Source organism: Podarcis melisellensis (genome assembly GCF_964234715.1).
Source record: "Podarcis melisellensis genome assembly, chromosome: 5".
In the NCBI taxonomy this organism is placed as follows: domain Eukaryota; kingdom Metazoa; phylum Chordata; class Lepidosauria; order Squamata; family Lacertidae; genus Podarcis; species Podarcis melisellensis.
In genome coordinates, this window is record NC_138537.1 from 52245501 (window position 1) to 52256657 (window position 11157).

Below are 11157 nucleotides of genomic sequence, written 5' to 3' on the forward strand. Positions count from 1 at the left end.
GTGTAAACCATTCAGATAAAGAAAGCAGCTTCTTTTCGATACATTTCACCCCGAAATTCAAAAATGGGGACCGGTGTTGTTGTTTTTAAGGGTGAAATTCAGGAGGTGCGATGATGATGAAGCAGAGAAGAAAAGAAAAAGAAAAATCAACTGGTGAAGACAGTCGAGAGAGGTTTAAGAACTTTTACAGGCTGCCTTTTGCATTGGTGATGTTCAAAACATCATTGCCATCACCACCAGGGGCGGCCAGTTAGCTAACGGGTCCAAATAATTGGTTTCCTTCAAGAGTTTCTAAAGTTGGGCCACCACTACCCTCTCAAGCATTTTCTTCCAAAAGAGAGTAAATAGGAGGCAATTGTCAAATGCTTCTGTATCAAATGCTTTTCAGAAACAGTTGCACAACCTCCTCTTTAAAGGTAAAGGTAAAGGTAAAGGGACCCCTGACCATTAGGTCCAGTCATGACCGACTCTGGGGTTGCGGTGCTCATCTCGCTTTATTGGCCAAGGGAGCCGGCGTACAGCTTCCGGGTCATGTGGCTAGCATGACTAAGCAGCTTCTGGCGAACCAGAGCAGCGCACAGAAACACCGTTTACCTTTCCGCCGGAGTGGTACCTATTTATCTACTTGCACTTTGACATGCTTTTGAACTGCTAGGTGGGCAGGAGCAGGGACCGAGCAATGGGAGCTCACCCCGTCACGGGGATTCAAACCACCGACCTTCTGATCGGCAAGTCCTAGGCTCTATGGTTTAACCCACAGTGCCACCCACATCCCTTCTTTAAAGGTAGCAGGCACTTAATGGCACATTCGCCACACTCTGGACCCACCAGTTCAACACATGCACAGAAACATACATTTGTTAGCTCAAATTGGCCACAACAGTAGTCCCTGTATCTCAAATGCTTGACATCTGATTTATTTATTGAAGTCAGTAGAGTTAACATCCTTTCTCATTTAAAATTCTGGTCTTGGTATTCATCCAAACAATAATTTATATGAGTGAAAGAGTCATGTGCCATGAATTCTTCTAAACATAAAACAACCAAAAAGCACCGTAATTAAAGCACAGACTGTGGAGTTATTAAGGCTACTACTGGAAATTTTAATGCCACAAACTATAAAAAGGCAGGGTGTTGTGTAAATCATACATCTGTGCCAGTATTCACTTTAATCCACCCACCTGCGCTGTAGCAGAGTGTGTGATACACAAAAGAACATTAGCAAACCAGACCACATTTTTCAACAAGGGGAAAATAGGAGAGTTGATCATGCCTATGGTGGTGCTGTTGCTACTGGTCAACGTGCTTATTTAGCACTCACTGCAGTCCATATAGGAAAATGAAAACTCTGATCCTAAGCCTCCACTGCCTTGTGGCATCTTCAGAAGATGAAAAAGCTAAGGAGTAAACCCTACACAAATCTGGAGTAGAGTCCTTAAGATGGCTGGATGGTACACCTCCTTCTGACAACTACAGCCAAGCTAGTGCCAGATATATTGCTCTGCTTTCCTTTGGAACACATCAGTTGGGCTGAGAGGGGAACTTATTGTCTGGGCAGCCCAGAACCTCCATACGCACTGCCCAGGCATGTGCTCCAGAGAAGTCACTTCAGTGCTGATGACACAGTTTGTCTTCTGTCTTCACCCCTGGAGGTGCACTCCATTGTTTTTCAAGACAGACAGATGCCGCCGCCACCACCACCACCATATCGTGTCTACTTGCCTTGTTTGGCAAAAACAAAACAAATAAAACAAAGGGAAAACTGGGTGGGGGAACAAATCCAGATGCCACAACTAAGGAAATGGTTCTACAAAATAAAAGGCAGTCATGCAGACAATGGTGTTAAACTGGAACTAGAATTGCTTCATTTGAAGCTGTGTCATATTGGTGCTTTATGGACGGGTTGTTGCTCAATGGCGCAATACATATTCATGCAAAGAGTTCTAGGTTCAACCTCCTCCTCCACTTAGGAAAGATATCTGTTGGGAACCACTGCCAGTCAATATAGACAATGCTGATGTAGATGGACTAGTTGCATAAGATAGTTTCCTAACATCTTCTGAGAAATCGAAACATCCAGATTTTGTCTCATCCCTGTCATTTTTATCTGATGAATGACCAGCAGATAATAAAAATAATAATGATTGGCTAGTAAGTGTATCAGAGCAGAGGAATGCTACCAGACTGACAGGGAGAGATTCAAAGGTGGACAAAGCAGGTGGGTGAAGCAGGGCCCCCCACCCCCACTTCTCCCCACTCCCTGCACTACTGCAGTGAGCACCTTCCTCCGTCACAAGCAGCTGAGGGCAGGTCTCCCTTCTTCCCCCCTTCCACCTCCCCCCCCTCACCTCTCGCCCCCTGCCTGTGCGCAAGACGTTACTGCCTGCTCACGTGCTTCTCCTCCCTACCCCACCTGCCAGCCACTTGCCTCTCCTACTGTTCAGACTGCCTGCCTGCCTTTTCCCACCTGGCTTGGCTTAGAAACACTTGAAAATGGTACCAAACCTAGGAGGCAATCTGGGAAAAGAGGGTGGTGCCCGGCTGGGGGAGGTGGCTGCCCAAGGAAGGGAGGAGAGGGGGAGGTGCCAACTTGTAGAAAATATTGAGAGGTCCAGCCCCCTTCAATATTTTATTGGAGGAGGCAAAGGGACCAAGGCACCGTAGAATTGGTGCCTATGGTCCAGATGGGGGGACATCTGTGCCATCAGTCAAAAGTGATGGAAGGCACTCCACCCCACTGAGGCCATCTGAGCCTCAAGTGACAGCAAAGGATTCTGGAGTACCTCAAGCTACATACCTCAACAGGCCACCTCCCATCCATCCAGTCTAGGGAACCACCCACTAACAATGCCTGGAGGTAGCCTTAATAGTCTGGAGGTAACCTTCATTGTTCTTGTAAAACTTCTGATTCTTTCTGTCTCATTCACAGTAGTTATCCAACCCACAAGCCTGATAAGCAGAGTGCTTCTGAAGCATGGCTGCTCAGTCTCCTCTCTCCACCATTATATGTTCCTCTGAAATCATATGAGAATTTTGACCATTCCGACCCATCCATCTTTCCCCTCTGTTTCTTGTTCCACAAAGAAATGTTGATAATCTGAGCAAAAAAAAAAGTTTTGATATCATAAGGATCACAGTTGAGTTCATTTTACTTGTTATATTATTACAAACTTGACAAAGTCAGGTAATTTGGTCAGATATATTCTGGATTTCTTTAAAACTTCACACTAAACAATTTCTCTCTTGTCAGCGGGTTGACTGGAACAGTGCTTGGTGACTTCACAGTTAGATAGAAATAAATGTTATTTGGAATTTACATATGCACTTATTTGCACAAAAGGCGACAAATTATATAATCCTGATGTTAAAATGTATATTTAAGATAAATTAACTAAATAATCACTCATCACTAGATGCTCTTGACAGTAGGTGGCAAGGAATGAATCCAAAGTTCCTTTCACTCAAAAATCGGGGGGGGGGGGGGAATATTAATTTTCTTCATTTTAGATAGTGTTTTGGAAATAAGTTGAAATAATCAAGGACAGAGTTCTTGTTTAAACATAGTTTGAAGAATTTATTGTATTAGTAGATTACAGTCATTGTGTTAGTATAGTATCTACCCTGTATTCATTTTTGTGAACATAATGGGAAATTGTCTAGCGTGATGGTGTGCGTGTTAAAAAAAAACCCCTGCTGAAAACGAATACTAATGATTTTAGAAAGAGATGCAAAGACAATAAAATGACCTTTAAAATGTTACTGCCCTTTTACTATGTCACTTACTTTTTAGACATTTGTATTAATCCTTTGAAACAATAACTTTCAAATCAACATTTAATAGATAAAGAGGCTTTATGCTTTTGGGGAAAGTGAAGTTTCTGCAATGTAATGGGATTCTAAAATCATTTAGGTCATAGGGAGTACAGTTAAATGCAAAAATTGCACAACACAAAACACAGTATAATTATAGCCATATGCCAAGACTGGTTACGCTGGTAATAAGATCCATTCCTTGGTTTGTCAGTGCTATTCCACAAATTGCAGTGCAGACCTTGAGGAAGATCAGACGATGACCAAGTAAGTAGCCACCATTTTCATCACTGTACTGTCGGGGATCTTCATATTTCATTCCCTGTGTTGCTAGCAATGAAAGCTTTTCCATTCATTTAGCAACTTTTCTCTCCCTCTGCCAAAAAACACCCCATATTGGCAGCAGGAACAGATCACAGCCAAAATGCCAGCACAGTAGTGGGATATCAACAAAGGCTTGCTACTAGTACATATGCAGCAGCCCAGATGTTTTGGGGGACCACAGGATTTAAGCATATACTGTGGAGGCTGTCTATTAGTGTAAATGGGGCAGTGCCCCACCAGCCTCAGCCTCATACCTCATACCATGTGATGAAATCTGGGTGTGTATTTCAGCGAACAATTCTTTGATGCTGTTTTCGTGGGTGAATTATGGACGAACAAGAGGGGGTTAAATTTTTGCTTTGCTTTTCCTACCAAAAAGGCATTGGTAGAGCCCTTCTTACTATGATATACCCAGAACTCTTTTTTAATTTCTGCATTATACATAAATAACAGTCATTGAACCCTTCCCGCTTTGTTTAGCTCTCTGTGTCTTGATTTGGAATAGGATTAGCTAATGCAAGTTATCCCAACCCAACCCCAAACTAGAAAATAACTTTTGTTCCTGAGCTCAATCTGAAATTTATCATGCTCTCAATCATATTCATGTAATAGACTACGCACTTTTAGGGTAATAAAGTGCATTTCTCATTTTGAAATCTGCTATTTCCATTCAGTTTCACCTTCACTAAAGCCCCCTAACCAATGTTCCTGGGGTCTAAGGCTATCTAAGATCAAATCAAATCAAATCCAAACACTTCACAATACAACCCTGACCAACTAGGATGTGGATCAGGTATTAAAGAAGGGACTGAGTTCTTTGATTTGATCTGGCGACCTCAGCTCTTAGGTCTGTGTCATTGATAAAGTAAACTTTGCAAAACAATTAAGATAAAAGTGGCCCATCTGAACAGTTAGGTAGGTGAGCTGATGTCTTTCAAACAGACCTCAAAGGAGAAGCCAACATTGGAATGTGCAGAATAGGACAAAAAAAGCCAGCTGTTAAACACTGATTCCGACTATTCTGCTTCCAAGCATGTCAGTGGGCAGCATCTTCATGTTGTTGCTTCTGCCATGCTTTTAGGATGTTATCCTCATTAATGCAAAAATGGCTGTCCTTTCATCGCAGGTCAAGTAGTAAAGGCAGGGGGAGGGGAATCCAAGGTCAAGGGGAGGAGTCGAAATTTCCATTTGGATTTCCACAAGTTGGCAAGTGTGTCTCCCGAGCTCAGAGCAACGTTTTCCCATGCTATGAAGCCAGAGGTCACGTGATTTTGGAATGTGTATCCACAGATAATGCTACCTTCAGAAGACTCTACTTACAGGTAAGTAACTCTCCTTTAAAGGAGGTATCTTTGTGTGGCAGACTGTTTATGGGAGCAATTTGAATTGAACTTTAAATGAAAAAGGCATATCTCTGTAAGTGGTAATAATTTTAGTCATCTCGCTGTGGCTAGGGGTTGTGGAATTCATTAGCACAGATTAACATATAAAGTGGGTGAGATATCTAATAGCAAACGTAGAGGTTTAGGGACCTTAATTCATCACTGAATGAACAGCGTGTACAGTATTAGGGACTATGAAATTTTTAATTTACACAAAGTGTCCAAGAATATAGGGAATAAATTTAAACCCAAAACAGATAATGGAGCTGTGCCCTGCCTCGCTGGCAAGTTGAATTGTTTTTACACTGAGTGAAGAAAGCTAATTATCCCAAGCACAAGGAGACTGCTAAAAATAATAAGATTATAAAGAATAATTTGCTGATATAATTACAACAAAATTGGGTACACACAATCGTCAGATACATGTATTGCTTGACCTGGGCGAGAAAGTGAAATAAATCCTTCCTCTATAGCCTTCGTAAATTTGTTTTTATCATCTCAAAGTGGTGTTTGCATAGGCAACACAATTTGCATGTGTAATGTGGCTGTACAAATTGACAACAAGTAAATTATTCAAGGAAATAGGCTGGTCTGAACTATCTCCACAAAGCCTATTCATTTTGAAGAATCACTGAGACGTGAAGCTCATACATCAACCATTTTCTGACAATCCTCAGACTTATTGTCTCCTAAAATGTCATTATGGCTATTATTTATGAAGCTAATTCATTTATTAATATATATTTAACTCTGACTTGTCATGCACCTTAGCAGGCTTTCTGTGCACTGCATATTTTTGAATAGATGAAAGAGTTTTGCATGCTTTAATGATTACTCTAAGCTGCTATAGATTTATAGAATGCAGCTTTATTATCTACTTGCATTAATACCTTTTCATAACTTTTCCCCCTTAAGGCCATCAAATATAAATGGCAAATGACATATCCAAAAGATTGTGTAAAAAGAGATTTTCTTGGAGTTTGCTAGATGTTAGAACAAAATGGGTTAGACGACTGTTTAAAGCTGAGCTCATTTTTATGAGTATATAACAATTATATTAGATCTCTCCCCACTGCAACATATTTCCCCTAAAAGAAAACTCAGACAAATAGAGGTATTTGCATTATTTTAAATTCCTTTCATCTAGAAAAAAAATCTGTAGCTTATCCCAACAGGAACAGCACCATGTAGAGGTGAATGTGAGACTGAGCATACACCTTTCCTGAGGAACAAGTCCAATATATTTCACAAAAGTACATTGGCCATGGCTGAGGATGGGCAAATATGCAAATTTCAGTTTTTCAGGGTTTCTACTTTTTTTTCAATCTTAGGTTTAGTTCTCCACATTTCCACATCAGTTTGCAAATATGTATTTCTGAAGTCTTCATGAAAGCACACAGGTATCTTAGTGTGAATTTCTCCTTAAATGTACATTTGTATGCAATTTTGCCTAATATACACATTTCTAGAAAACAATTGGTCTTTAATGCAATGCATTTTTGTATGCTGATGTCACTAATATGTGACTTTCTCTGCACAAATTTCACTGGTACATGCATTTTTGTACACACATTACTTGGCTGGAGCACTGCACTGCAAAAATTGGAGAAGTGCGAATTTTGAAAGATGGTTGTGTTTCAAGTCTTGCATGGTTTCTGAAAGTGCAAATTAGGTAAGTTTGAATGAAAAACGAATCTTAAATCCCAACCTTCTCTTTAGATACATAACTCTAAATTGTTTAAGGAGCTTGGCACTACTAAATGTAAGTAAACATATATATATATATATATATATATATATATGCAGGTTTTGGTGTCCTCGGGTGTCTTCCCGTGTAAAAGTTGGGGTGTCTAGGCGACGTTTCGACGAGGTCTCACTCGTCATCTTCAGGCTGGTGCTTTCGGCTTCTTGTTACTGGAACAGAGCAGGATCTCAGTGTTTGAGTTCCTATAAATACTGTTGAGGGGGTGTGGTGTATAGCCTCCAATGTTCTGGGCAGAGAGGAATGTTCTCTGCCCAGAACATTGGAGGCTATACACCACACCCCCTCAACAGTATTTATAGGAACTCAAACACTGAGATCCTGCTCTGTTCCAGTAACAAGAAGCCGAAAGCACCAGCCTGAAGATGACGAGTGAGACCTCGTCGAAACATCGCCTAGACACCCCAACTTTTACACGGGAAGACACCCGAGGACACCAAAACCTGCATTCCTGTACCCGTGAAAATCTACGAAAGCATATATATATATATATATATATATATATATATGCATACATAAATACATATACATATATATATATATATATATATGCAGGTTTTGGTGTCCTCGGGTGTCTTCCCGTGTAAAAGTTGGGGTGTCTAGGCGACGTTTCGACGAGGTCTCACTCGTCATCTTCAGGTTGGTGCTTTCGGCTTCTTGTTACTGGAACAGAGCAGGATCTCAGTGTTTGAGTTCCTATAAATACTGTTGAGGGGGTGTGGTGTATAGCCTCCAATGTTCTGGGCAGAGAGGAAGTTCCCAGGCTAGTGTGCCTTTTCTTCTTTTGTTCCTTAATTACTTGAGGGATATCTTGAGTGATTTCTTGAGTGATATCCTGAGTACCACTTAGGTGGGTCATTAGGTGTGGATTAGTTGCTAAAGTCTTTGTGTCTTGACCTCTTGAACTTTGTGAAGAGTTTTTCTGAGAAGATGGCTGTACTGCACTTAGTTGTGCTCTGGCTTGGCTTCGTGTATAGGGGCGAGCTGTGGTTTTGTGGCCTGTGTCAGCCAGATCTGTGTAGGGATTGCAGGGGGGTGCAGCATCCGGAGGTGCCACCATGGTTTGGCTACTGGATGGTGTCTGTAATTTATCTGTGGAGAGGGTCTGGGTTTGGGTCTGGTGTGGTTGATTGGTGATAGCGTTCTGTGTGCCTCTGGATCTGGTGTCAGTTTTTGTGGGGAGGGCTAATTTCCAGATGTCTGGCAAGCGGGATGTGTCGTCACGCTTGTTCATGTTGTGAGGGTGTTTCTCTATCTCGATGGCTTCCATGATTATTCTCTTGTGGTGATGTTCCATGTTAAAGAGCAATTTGGAATCTGCAAAATTAATTTCGTGTCCTGTTTCTTTCATGTGTTGGAAAAGAGAGGAAGTTTTTTCTTCTTTTTTGACGGCATTCTTGTGTTCTGCGATACGTGCATTTATTCGTCTGTTTGTTTGCAGTGATAGTTGGTTAACGTATCTAAACTCTGATTTTTGTCACCATAGCCAACTATGGTGTCCCCCATTCAGTTTCATAGGCTCTCTCCTCTGAAGTGAATGGGGAACCATAGAGTTAACATTTATTTTGACTTGATGGATTAATTTGCTAACTGCATGAATAAATCGTCCAATATGAGGACAATGTTGTCATGTATCTGAGTTCAGAATCAAAACTACCAACTCTCAAATCCTCACACAATATTATCTACACTCTTTTTTTGTTATTCTGCCCCATATGCCGGCAAGAAACCTTGGATATGAATCTATTTATTGTATTTATTTCTTAACCTTCACTGTTAAGGTCTTGGCGCAAGTTACAACAATATAAAAATGCAATACTGAAAGAAGTTAAAATAATTTAAAATCAGAAGAAGCGGCTGTCGAAGGTCATACTGAAAAGGTTTGCCTTCAGCATAAGACAAAAACTATACAGTGAAGATGCCAGATGTGGGGAAGGAATTCCATGGTTTATGGACTGCCACAGAAAATGCTCTCTCCTGAGTCATCACTCCCCAAACATCTGAGGGTGGTTAAAGTAGCAAGAAGGTCTCCTCTGCTGAACTTAACACCCAAAAGAGTCAGTAGGGGTGGAGGCGGTCTTCCATATTTTTGGTGCCTAATACAGTGGTTAAGTACTTAATTTGTTCCAGAGGTCCGTACTTAACCTGAAACTGTTCTTAACCTGAAGCACCACTTTAGCCAATGGGGCCTCCTGCTGCTGCTGCTGCGCTGCCAGAGCACAATTTCTGTTCTGGGTTAGTGGAGTCTGTAACCTGAAGTGTATGTAACCTGAAGCATATGTAACCCGAGGTACCACTGTACTTCAAACACTGCTTTGAACTAATATAGCCCTCATTTATCCATTACCTATCTGTACTTCCATGACACAGCTCATGGTGGCAAACCCTAACTTTCTAGATACTCATCTAGACTTTAACCAGACAAAAAAACTTGCTAAGTTTCAGCAAGATCACTGCATCATGTATTATTATTATTATTATTATTATTATTATTATTATTATTAATTGAATTTATATACCACCCTATACCTGAAGGTACCTTCAGACCATGTCTTGGGCCCACTCAAACATACTTGTTGATCCAAACCTCTCTGCTTAGAAATTTATTCATTTCATATCTATACTACCCTGCATCGAAAGACCACAGGGCAGTCCAAATGTACAAACACAAAAATACATAACATAGTAGCATACGTAAACAATAACTCCCTATAAGCAGTGAGAGGGACCCTAGCTTTCTCCTTGATCGGCTAGTTTATGTTGCACATAGATTGTTGTTTTTAATGAGGAACATTCAGACATGGAAGGTCCCACCCAACTGCATTCTGGCAGGGTACAGTGCTGGAATGCTGTTAAGAAGAACCCTGCCAGATCTAATTTTCACAGCGGCAAACCAGATACCCTTGGAAAGTTCAAAAGCAGCACATGAGGGTAGTAATCCACTCTTGCTTCTGTGGACTAGCAACTGATATCCATAGTCATGCTTCCCCTGATCCTAGACATAGTGTGTCATCACCCTGACAAGCAGCCATCAAAAGCCTTCTCCTCCATAAATTCATTGATTCCTCTTTTGAAGCTCCTAAGGGTTTGTCCACACTGGGCTATACTGTTTGAGTTTGAGGATGTTTGAGTTCTAGGCATCGTTCACATGATGTTACCCTCAAGCAGAACCCATCCTCCATTTTGGTAGCATGGATTCAGATTTCTTCGGTCTTGGGAAAATCTGAGAAGCAAAGCAAAATGCAAAGCCAATCAGCTTCTGCCTGGTTGTTGGGCTTGCTGCTACTGTTTGTATCCTCTTCAGTTAAGGTGGCACCAGAAGGATCTGTGTGATCTCCTTCCTTGGAGGTTTTCAAGCAGAGGTTGGATGGCCATCTGTCATGGATGCTTTAGCTGAATTGCAGGGGGTTGGACTAGTTGACTCTTGGGTCCTTTCCAACTCTATGTTTCTATTATTCTATGGTCTGTGGAAGTGTGTGTGTGTGTGTGTGTGTGTGTGTGTGTGTGTGTTTGTGTGTTTGCAGAGTGGAAGGAAAAGGAGAACCTTTTTCTGTTTTCCCACTAGCAGTTACTCACTGAAGACTGGAGAAGGAACACACCTAAGAATATTATGGGTGTGAGGGACATGGCTTTGTTTTTGATGGAGGATGGATTGTGGGGGCCGCCTTAAACTTTACCAGCATGTTGGACCTCCAAATGCCTACATGAAAGTGTTGGGCAACATTTGCTTGACTAGACTGGATAATCTCCCCTCAAGCAAATTGGGATGAATGCTCAGTAAACAGTTCATCAAGAAGTGAGGTGGGAATGTAGTGGGATTGACTTAACTTGAGTAGCTGGGCTTTAAAATATCTGCCTCGATAATTCCTTATAGTAGCA

The 11157-nt window shown here is 41.3% G+C and overlaps 1 long non-coding RNA gene across 1 annotated transcript; it reads left to right on the forward strand.

The window, feature by feature from the left end:
• Positions 1–55: 55 nt before the first annotated feature.
• LOC309370784 lies at positions 56–5388 on the forward strand. The gene is made up of 3 exons (XR_014168691.1): positions 56–416; positions 4025–4077; positions 5261–5388. It is a non-coding gene; the product is annotated as an uncharacterized lncRNA (long non-coding RNA).
• Positions 5389–11157: the final 5769 nt, after the last annotated feature.